General features: G+C 38.4%; 1 protein-coding gene across 1 annotated transcript in view; it reads left to right on the top strand.

Annotated features, from left to right (window-relative positions):
- The window catches only part of LOC131675175 (uncharacterized), a 929,507-nt gene that overhangs the window by 896,011 nt on the left and 21,384 nt on the right, over positions 1-12,112 (top strand). The window lies entirely within an intron of this gene.

The raw sequence follows: 12,112 nt of genomic DNA, 5'->3' as shown, positions 1-12,112 counted from the left end.
ATCACCCATGAAGAACATGTTCGCTACCAGCATTATAGAACCATCGACAGGTGGATGATTGAACTCAGTTATGGTGGTAAATAAAAAAGGCGGACAACTCGTATCGGTTCTGCATCGATTTCAGAGCCGTGAGTTGTGTAACCGAACCAAATGCTTAACCCATCCTTCTTGCCGGATTTACTTAGGTACTTAAAAACAGCCAGGTGTATCTCCACTCATGATCTGAGCTCGGTTTAACATCAGATAACGTTGAATAAGGATTCTTGTCCGTTAACAGCATTCACAGTACCCGAAATGAATTTTCAATTCAAGAGCCTTTTGGGCTGTAGTTTGCTGGAGCGATCTTCCAACGAATGATCGATTCCGCCATTAGTTGAAAGATGGATCTGTATGCGTTTGCCTAACTGGATGATATCATTTTAGTGTTAATTATCTTAGAAGAACATCTGCTACACCTGACAAAGATACTAGAGCGGTTAAGGTTCACCACATAAGTAGAGTGTGGGAATCAGTAGAAGAGGTATCAAACCGGATCTAGAGAAGATTAGTCTGGTCATGAAATATTGGATGTTTGGACATGCTGTCCTGGTATCGACGCTTCATCGATGATTTTGCCTTAATCATCGAGCTACTCGTCTTGTTGACATAGAAAGCTGTTCTTTATCACTGGAGTTAAGAGCAGGAGCAATCGTTCTTGAGGATTAAAATTCTCATGACCACTGTTCCGATCCTACACACGCCCGATCCCGATGATCAGTTCGTTATTCAAACCGACGCTAGCGATACAGAATTAAACGCCATTCTGACACAAATAATCGATGGAAGGGAGCACGTGGTGGGATTTGTGAGTCACACTTTAAATAAAAGGAAAAGGAATTAATCCATTTTGGAGAGACTGTCTTGACATCATCTAGGTCATTGAGAAATTTAGACAACATCTGAAAGGTTACCTCTTCAAGATGATAACCGAAGAATCTTACCAATTGCCTAGTCCAATCATCATTCAAGATATAGAAATACGCATTTGATATAGAACATCACAAGGGATCTTTACACACGATTCGTGATTATATTTTGATTGCGTCGCTTGCGTACAAAGAACATGAATCGATAATCAGCGCCACCGAATGGGTAGAGGAGACATCTGATGAGTGGTTTCACAGTCAGAAGCAGAAGATATCCAAGAACCCAAACTACATCCAATTTGGAAGATTCAAGGCGGCAACGTTTAAATGCATGGCTCTGACAACGAGTTCTCAGAGATTTCGGACATCGATGTAGCATAAAACCTTGTAGTCCTGACTTAATACCAGACTCAGGCACTAGCGGAATACTATACTATATACAAGACTGGTTATCTGAGCTAGGATAAAATTTAGAGTTAGTCGCTTCGTTTACTAGCCAATCATATCGACGTACGAAATTCGTATTTTCAAAATTGACAGATATGCCAGCAGTGTCATGTCGAGTAGCGACCTTCCTATGGACGACTGGGGTTGCTCAAGATCGACATATCCTGGCAGATAGTCGCCGGAGATATCATGTCGCTATATCCCTGTAGCGTACGAGGCTATGAGTATATCTCAGTGTTCATGGATTTATTCAAGCATTGGCCCAAATACATTCTAGTCAAGAAGACGAACGCCAAGACCATCGTGAAGAAACTCCATGGACACGTGACCACATGATTCGGAGTATCGGAAGTTAGCTTATCGGACGTCGATACGGAATTCAGGAATAGCCTGGTGGATGAATACCTATCTAAACAGAAAATTCAGTGCGACTTGATACCGGTATATGGCCGGAGAACAAACTTAACGGAGATGTATAATTAGATTTTGAAAGCGATGATTATTTTTCATATAAAGGTGCATCATTGTAGTTGAGATGAAAACTTTGAAAAGATCGCATTCGCTTTAAATACAGCAGTGTGTAGTATAATCAAGATGAGCATGTTAAATTACGGTTATAGCTGATGCTATTAGGTAGTTACCGCAGGGAGTAAAATCAGCTGACTGAAGGTAACGTACTTAAAGTCAGCAGAAGATCTCATGCAGAGTATCTAAGTTTTATGTCCAGTATGTTTGACGACGTAACAGAGTTAATAAGAGTTGAGCAGGGATGGCGATTTAGATGGCGATATGGTGCTTATCGCCAAATATAAAATATTTGATATTTGATATTATGTATGAAATATGATATTTGATATAATATATAAAATATGATATTTGATATAATATATAAAACATTTTATATTTGACGATAAGCACCGAGTAGCTCTTTTTCAGGTGGGCAACTGGGTTTAGTACCTAAATAAAACTCTGGCTTTCGCTGTCAAAGGTATCGCCTAACTCTTGTAGAGGGGTAACTCGTGATGACTTCAATCTGGTCTTTGAACTTGATTATCAAGGTCATTGGAAGGTCAGTTTTACTTTTTTCAATGGGAACCTCTTTTTTGACCTTAAATTCAAATAGATCGGAAAATTCTATGGTCAGATGACGTATATTCTACATGGAGTCTGGGAGACACTACGAGGTCACTACAAAGTCAACTTTGTTTTTTTAGCGTGCATGCTGCGATATAAGTCATTTCTTCTACATAATCCAAGCGTATGCTGGGCTGTTTGTTGGTTCGCTCTGACTTAAATAACTAAAGAGCCTAACTCACAGTTGGTTGCTTACCTTAGTAACGAGAGAACTTATAATTTATATAGCGCAAAAGCCCCGATTACCCCTGTCTAAGTTAAAGATTACAGTGGAAAAGGGAATTATTAAATATAATCACCATTTTCTTATAATTTTTATAACTTGAGAAGTTACGTTTGAGAAGAGATAAGATATTTTCTTTAACAATTCAAAAATCTTGCTCTTGCGAACAATTTAGAAAAAACAATTTTTTGATTCCAGAGTTCTTTATGTAATAACGGACCTCGTGAGTTTAATATCTCTAAGACATATCGATTGATTGCTTCCATAAATAAACAAGAGTTTTATGTTATGTGTCACAGTTTCAGATATCTCCAAGATAATGTAACGGTCCTATCTATGAGTTAGTTTATTATTTCACTGAATCACTGCAACCCGCTAATCTCGTCAATCTGTTTACATCAATTAGCATATTAAACGGGTCACCTCACCTATGATTTGATTGTCTTAGTACAAGAGTCTAATTTCAAGACCATATAAGGAGCGTGACGTCACAGATTGATAGATATAGATATAATAGTTTTTGTTATTTGAATAAAATATGTTAATTAGACGTAATTTTGATGTAACAAAGCATTTCTTGCATAGATTTTAGTACATAGATTTAAATTATAATAATACGAATTGCGTTTAATTATTAAATAATAATGAATATTAATATGCAAAGTTAATTTGTTTATTACACTATAAATATTAATTATTAGAAAAATGTTAATACTCCATATTAAAAATGAATATCTGAAGAACATGAGTAAGAATTGGTTTCATTAATAACAATTTAATAATAACTGTTACTAATACTAATAATAAATAAATAATCAATAATTTATTTCAACATTAAGTTGTATACAAGGTGTTCCATTTTAAAGGAACCACCCCGAAATTTTCGACGGTTGGCGTTGTACAAAAAAATTGTTCAGACAACAGTTATTTGGGACAATGGGGGCAACCTTTTTGTGAAATCCGATTTGACCTTGAGATTTATTTTCAAGGTCATTTGAAGATCATACTCAATTTTTGAATAGGAACCCATATATTTGATCCCGGATTCGGAAAGAGCGGAAAATTCTACGTTCAGATAACGTATTATGTGTGGGGTGCGGTTAACACTCCCCCCTCCGGCCGAAGGTCATGTAGGGGTCAAATTTATGATTTTCTTCATCTATGCACAGGGATGATCAGGCAAGAGTAAGGTTAATTGTAATAACCCAATAACTCGATAATCCAAATAACCCAATAATCCAATAACCCGATAACCCCAATAATTCAATAACCCCAATATATCTCAAAAAAATTGTAGGGTCAAACAACAGTGACCTTGAGCTTAAACTTCAGGTTGATTTTCAAAGTCGACTTCATGTATTCAAAGCCTTCATGAGTAGTGTCATTTTCCATTTTGTGGGATAACATGTTATTTCCATTCTTGTTTCTGGTATAATCCCGGACAAGCTTACAAAGTTTCAACTAAATTGTTTAATAACACTTTTTTAGTATTGTTTGTGACAATAGTGATTCGCGAACAGTCCTTCTCAGGATAGTTCAAGTGTAATTTTCTGAGTCGACTTAAAAGGAGGGAATATGCCGGATTATTCGAGAAACGAAATTGTTGATATTCTGTTGTCTCTCGGGGCATGTCAAGGCCGATATCGTGCTGCGGCAAGGTATTACCCGCAGCGCCCGGCTTGGTAATCAATACCTTGCCTTCATTGGCTGGGTAATCGATACCTTTCCTTCATTGGCTGGGTAATCAATACCTTGCCTTCACTGGCTGGGTAATCAATACCTTATTAGCCTCACCCTTGCCCCGGTGGGATGGGGGGGTGAAACGCTCCCCCAACATAATACTTTATCTAAACGTAGAATTTCCCGCTCTTTTCGAATCCGGGATAAAAATTGGGGGTCCTTATTCAAAATATCTCTTGGTTATTGGGTTATTGGGGTTATTGGGGTTATCGAGTTATTGGGTATTGGAGTTATTGGGTTATTACAATTCAACTTACCCTTGCCAGATCATCCCTGTGCATAGATGAAGAAAATCATAAATTTGACCCCTACATGACCTTAGGTGGGCGGGGGGGTGTTAAACGCACCCCACACATAATACGTTATCTAAACGTAGAATTTTCCGCTCTTTTCGAATCCGGGATCAACAATATGGGTTCCTATTCAAATATGACTTTGAACTTCAAATGACCTTGAAAATAAATCTCAAGGTCAAATCGGATTCTACAGAAAGGTTGCTCCCATTGTCCCAAACAACTATTGTCTGAACAATTTTTTTGTACAACGCCAACCGTCGAAAATTTCGGGGTGGTTCCTTTAAAATGGGACACCCTGTATATACCTTAAAAAATATACCTTAAAATAACCTTTTAGGGTCTCCCGGACTATACTTATTCAAAAATTTTGGAGCATTGTTTAATAAGTTCGAGGGCAGTTAAAGCTTGGCATACAATTATTTTTACCTGAGAAAGCTCTAGTAAGATTTTCATCATGCGCAGTATATCAAAGAAATTGACACGTTCAATGTTTTTGTGCTTTTACGTTGAATGTCTTAATGTCATTTAGTATCAGTATTTCAGCAAGTAACTTAAAATCCGAGTAAGAGTTGTTGTAATGTTATGGATTCGACTTTTAATTACGCAATGGAATAACGATATAGATCCTGTTTCCTGTTTTATTTAGTTTAGATATTGCTATAGAGTTATATAGTCACAAGCCGAAAAAATCCACAAACGCGATAGTATATTTCCATCGGTTTTCGAAAGGCTTAATTCGAATCTGGCTTCATCAAAATAAACACAGAAAAGTACGGGCATCCCATGCAAGAAGAAGGCCTATCCAGAAACGTTTTCCCTCAAACCATAAGGGGACAAAACCTACTCCGACATTGTAGGAATCATACATAGGGATATCAAGCCCGAGGACAGCGGCATTGAAGTCTGCAGCATATGCCGCAAGAGGACCGGAGAGGTCCTCATACAGTACAACGGCCGAAAGCAGGCAGGACTTCACAGAAGCATTACTTCACACAGCTTATCCTGCAGGATTCTAAAGGGCCGCTTAGGGTATCGGTAACCAAGCCCAACAATATCCAGCAATGTCTGGCCATTGCCGAGCTGAGCGAGGTTTCTGCTGCCAAGCTATTAAAAGTAGCTATAATAAAATATGGCTGCGTGAGCTGCAGGATCAGGCCCCGCAAGGTGATAAGCAGGTGCTTTAGGTGCCTTGGTTTCGGTCATTTAAGCCGGGACTGCAAGGGGCCTAACCGAGGCTCCTGCTGCTGCAACTGCAGAGCACAACGACATAGGATTGCATTTTGTAATGCAAGTCCAAAGTGTCTCCTCTGCACTGTGGACGGAGACCCGTAGAAGGATAGGTAATCTACGAGTCGGGGGACATTCTCCACCTTCAAAAGCGCTTTTTCAAAGGCCTGAAGATGATGCTAATTCTGTAGGACAATATGCACAGGAGCAGGGCTGCTTATGATCTGCTACCTCAGATCTGCATCGAGAAATCCTCATATATAATAACCCATCAGTGAACAGTATCGAAGCAGAGATAGGGCGGCATGCTATGAGGACGAACTCGGTACCGCAGCCGTTTGTATTCCGGGCCCGAAACAGTTCCACGTGTCGAGCCATGGATCCGGCAATGACTTTGTTTGGCTAAAGAGCTGCTACGAGACTTTCTTAAGTTGCTACTTTACTCCGAACGAGCCCATAGACGAATTCCAGGCCAAACTCGATGGCCAGGAGGAAGCCGTCGGTGAAATGTGAGGCAGACAGATCGGAGATCTGAACACGAAAGCTCTCAAATGGGGTGATGAATGTTTGGACTCCAGGGGAAGCCGGATCATGGACATGGTGTCCAAATTCGAGCTGGTTGTTCTAAACATTGGCCAATTTTTAACCTTTCGAAGACCCGGCTTCAGGAAGACAATCGTAGATGTCTCCCTGGCTACCGAAAGCTTGGCGGCGGACATATACGACTGGCGGGTGATCGAGAATGATAAAGACAGCGATCATCAGTACATCACGTTCCGCGTTCATGATGTGTTGCCTGTTGTACAACCAAGCGTGCCCGGCCAACTCAGGTGGAACGTGGCTAAGATGGACACCAAGAAGCTATCTCTGACCCTACAACACAGTCGGTCTGTCTCGTCTAAGACCGTTCGAACGGGTAGAGGATGTGACTGACGCAACCATATACGGAGGTGTTGGGGAGGAAAAAACCAAGAGGAAATTGACGTCTTATGTACTGGTGAACGCGCCAGATCGTGGAGCTTCGACGTAATTATCTGGGGCTCCGAAAAGTCACTCAAAGGAGCCAAGTTCGCACAAAAAATTTTCGCCGGGCCACCAAGTCCAGTCAGCGCCGATACTGGAGAGCACTGAAAAGTATCTCAACGGGATTTGTTGAATTAGTATATGAAGGGTATAAGATCGTCACTCGCAAATTGGGGGCCTTCTCGCGGAGCGGGCTTACTGACGCGAGGAGATGGACGTTATCGTCAATGCTCTTTTCCCCACGCATCCTAAGAGATCTGAACCCTGTTAAAATCCTGTACACCTGGTTGCTCCGGTCTTCACAGAGGAAGAACTTCAAAAGACCGCATGCACGATGAAGAATAAAAAGGTATCAAGGCCGGATGGATTCCGGGCAGAGGTACTGAAAACCGTAGTTGAAAGCAGACCCGAGCGCTTGCTGTCACATCTTGGGTTCGTCTCACCGACCCACCTGGTTGAGACGAACCGATGTTCTCGATACCCTGAAGCGGAACTTCGGTATCCCTGATACCTATGGAATCGTTTCCTGATGTACAAAACGCGGGATGGTCAAAAACGAAAGAAGTGACTGTTAGGACGGCCCAGGTCTCCGTCCTCGGTCCCGACATATGGAATATCTTTTATGACAGGATCCTGCGGATGGACATATCTAAGAGTTCCTCCTTGGTTAGGTATGCGAATGATGATGAAGTCGTCATCGTCGCAAGGGATGAGGAAGCAGCTTAGATTCGACTCATTCAGGTCGAAGGATCATGGGCTTCAACTGGTGACACCTAAAAATCGTGTTTCTCACCAAGAGGCACATTTCTCTTGTGCGAAGACGTGACAGTCCAGACGAATATCGCACTTAGGTACCTGGGAGTGATGTTTGACTACAAGCTCACCTTCGGGTGCCAGATCAGAAATTCAGCGAACATGGCAGCGTACGTCACGTGCGCGTTGCCGAGTCTATAATTTAGTTATAGATCCATCGAAAGAGGATTGTTACGGTGCTGCGAAGATGGGCCCTCAGCATCGCGTACTCCTACCGCACCATCTCCAAACCGGCGACACTGTTCATAGGGGATGTAGTGCCCATTGACCTCCAGGTCAATAAACGAAGATTCATTCACCAGCAAAAGAGTGCTCATGGCAAAAAAAAATACAGGAGAGCTCGTCATGATACTCTGCAAGAGTGGTAGAGACGCTGGGTAGAGGACACTCGCGGGCAATGGACAGCTCGGCTGGTAAATCAGCTCGAGCCATAGATCCATTGCCTCCACGGTGAGTAAAATTATTACCTCGCCCAGTTTCTACCAAGGCACGACCTTTTTCATGAATATCTCCATAAAATAGGGAAGATGGCAGAGCCTGGTTGTGACTATTGTAAGCGCCCCTGCGACAATCCCTATAGATTTTTTGTATGCGAAAAGTGGGAGTGAAAGGAGAGAGCTTCAGGAAGTGGTCGGGTATATCAACCCTGACAATATCATAGGTCTGATGCTCCAAGGAGAAGAGAGGTGGATCAAAGTCGCCTGTTTCGTTCAGTCCGTTTTACGGCAGAAGAAGTTAAACGAGGGTACAAGAAGTGGAGCATAAGGTGTGAAGATCGAGGAAGCCGAGCAGTTGATGACTTGATCCCGCACTGAAGTAATGTCTTACGATAGTTCCAGAGTTCCAGGGTTTAGTAGGTATTCCAGGCCTTGCACTACACCCTTAGTGAATCCCACACACCGGGGTTTAGGGGGGGGGGGGGTAGGACAGTCTACCTAGAGGTCCATAAATGAATTCCCCTCCCCAAAAACAAAATAAAACATAAGAAAATTATTGTTATTATTATTATTAGAAGAAGAATAAGAAAATATGTTATTTTGAATTGTTACAGATTTTCTTGTTTTCATCATCTCACTGTGTATCTATAATCCATGAATTATATTGATATGCATATAAATACAAAATATTATTACTAATTCAATAATTTTGTATTTTTAGAACATTCATTATTTCTATAACTATTAATTATGTCAATAATAATAGTAATAAAAATACTGATATTTTGTTGTTTATTTTTTATTTAATAGTATAAATGGTGAAAACGCTATTGATTTATTGTATCGTTACTGATATGTAGAAGTAATACCGCAATGATTAAACACTGCATGTTTTTAACAATGTTATTTATTCATTTATTTTTTAATGATATCAACGGGAGTAGTTTCCTGTACAAAACAAAAGATATAAAAAAATTACAGTGAAATAAACAAAAATACAGCTAAATTATATAATAACTTAAAAAAATAGTACGAATAACAAGAAAAAAAATAAAGAATAAATAAATACAACAATTTATAAAGAAAGTGAAGGAACGAAAGAGAAAACAGCAGCCAATAAACAATAGCCTGTAACGGTGAAATCGGCCGTTCCCATCTGGATAGCTCGCGGCCGTCTGCACAAATTATTTATTTGGGGATTCGGAAAGCAAAAGACGTTCCCACGACTGATTAACGCGTCGAGCAAAATTACGTTACACACACGGATTCGAAGTTAGGATGAGGAGTGATACACCGGTGAATAAACACAATACCGGATTAATACACTAATCCTTTACTTGTCAACCATCGACTACAACACGGCGATCTCACGCCGATATACTACGAGTGGCAAAATAACAAGCGCGAACGCGAAGGTGAATCGGTGGCTAGTCAGCCTACCGATTCCCTTTTTAAAGCTAATTATTAGAATGAATGCCCGATAAACAATTTCCGCCATTATTTCGTTAACCCATTAAGTGGCAAACGTCCATGGCTGCAATGCTTCGATTTGACATTATGCCATTCGTACAATTCTCAATAGATTTGGATGAAATTTGGTTTCCTTATATTTTAGTGTATGCTCTTTCGAAAAATCACCAAGTTTTTTTGAAAATCTTGACAGAAAAAAAAATATGGCCGATTTTTTCGAAAAAAATCCAAATTTTTTTCAATTTTTCTCCAAATTTCGCTCTGCTGAAAAGAAATGGACCCTAAAATAGGCTCCCTAAATAATTTTTTTCGCGACATGGGACAATTATCTTTCAAGCGCATTCAACTTTATTAAAAAATGTTGATTAGAAAAAAAATATGGCGGTTTTTGTATCGTAGTGTAATTTAGAAATTCATGATTTTTTTACTTGAAAAATATCAACTTTTGAAAAAAATATTATAGAACAAAAAGTGCTTAGAAGTGGTCAAGAAACATGTGAGAATTTTTGAAAAATTTTTTAATAATTAAGTTTCTCTCTAAACATGTTTTTTTGACAATTCTTAGTGATTTTATGGCTAGTATGTATTTGAATTCAACCGAAAATGTAACGGAAATACAATCCAAGTTTTGCGAATTTACGCAGCTAAATAAAATTTTTTAAATTAAAAAATCTCCACTTTAATAGTTTTTTTGTTTGTATTTTTGTTTGTATTTTTGTATTTTGTAATTTTTGTTTTTTTATATTTTTTTGTATTCAATTTTTATGTTTTTAGAAATATTTCTTTTTGACAATCATTTGTTACCAATTATTTACTTGTGTAAATTAGCAAAGCATTGACTACAATAATACTTTTTACACTCTTTGCACATGTAAAACGTACGAGTAGCACATCCTTGTCCATTGCAAGCTCTTCTTCTGATAGTTAGGCTCAAATTGTGGTTTTTCAAATCACGCGTTTTTGACATAACTATCTACAATACTCAAAGCGAATTTCTTTGCGCTTACTTTTTTTTGCTTGAACAAGCATTATAGAGTATTACTGCATTTGTAATAGAAGACTGGATAATTCTCATCAATATTGGCCAAGTCCATCTCTTACTTCTAATAATAGGTAATAAAGCACTACAGTACTGATCATGTAGGTCAACACCTCCCATAAATAAGTTGTAAAGTGAAAACACAAGTGGCATAGAAATGTCAGTTCTCATTTTTTTTTCTTTGGAGTAGCGTTTCACTTCTTTTGTTGGTGTAACACCAGCTGCAGTTGAAATAATCGAAACTTGTTTAGAATCTACCACGGTTACGAAGTTCATTCCGCTATTTTTTTCATATTGAACTTTAAAAGTTCCACGAGGAGCTTTTTTATCAATTTCATTTTTTACTGGTATACGATCTTTCCTAATTACACCAGTAGCTCGTAAGCCAAGCTTTTTTAAATGAACAAGTAAGTCTGGATTTGTGTAGTAATTATCAAACCAAAGATGGTATTCTTCAATTTTCTTTCTAGAAATTGATGAAAGTAAAGCTTCGCTCATAGATAAAACAGCTTGGCTTCCTAGAGCAATACTTGACAATTCATCATTATGAGTGCCTTTGCCACAGTATATGTCACAGTCAAAGAGATATCCATCAGCACCACAAATTCTAAACTCTTTTATTCCCCATCGAGTTGGTTTATTTTTTATAAATTGTTTGATCAACAGTCTACCAAAAAATTTAATCATCATTTCGTCTATGGATAATCCTGTCTGAAAAAAACCAAACTGTTTTATATTTTTCCTAAAAATTTCTAATATAACTCTAACTCTCCAAGCACGATCTTTTTTATTTTTATCTGTAGGTTTGGAGCATTTGATTTTTGATTTGATTTTCAAAAACTTTTTCAACGACATCAATGATCTAACTACTGGGGACTCGAGTAACTCATTTTTGGACCAATAATCTTTTTCAGATGTTCTTTTGTTGAACGCAGAAAGAATAATAATGGCAACAAATTTATTTAGTTCTTCTATTGTTATATCTAAACCGTTAAATTTTGAAGCTTCAATGATATATTCTTTTATATTTTTACAAAAGAACATTTCAAATAATTCAACAGGGGTACTATTAGCAATCATTTTACGATCTTTATCTTTTAACAAATATTTATTAGATGGAATTTCATCATATTTTCTCTCCATCTGTCCAATCGTATACATGATCTTCTTGCAAACGTTTCTGAGTGTTACAGTAACTTTTTTTAACTTCATGGTACGATAACAATTTTTCAACAATTTCTTGAACATCGTTTTCATCATCAGCGACGTCATTTTCATCAGCATTATCTTCATTTTCGTCATCATTATCTTCATCACTAACATCTTCAGAATTGTTAGATTCGTTTTCAGATTCTGAA

The sequence above is a fragment of the Phymastichus coffea genome, unplaced genomic scaffold, assembly GCF_024137745.1.
Source record: "Phymastichus coffea isolate CEN01 unplaced genomic scaffold, Cenicafe_Pcof_1.1 PCOF00016, whole genome shotgun sequence".
NCBI lineage: Eukaryota > Metazoa > Arthropoda > Insecta > Hymenoptera > Eulophidae > Phymastichus > Phymastichus coffea.
Note: the sequence above shows the minus strand (reverse complement) of the source record. Positions and strands in the feature narration are given on the sequence as shown.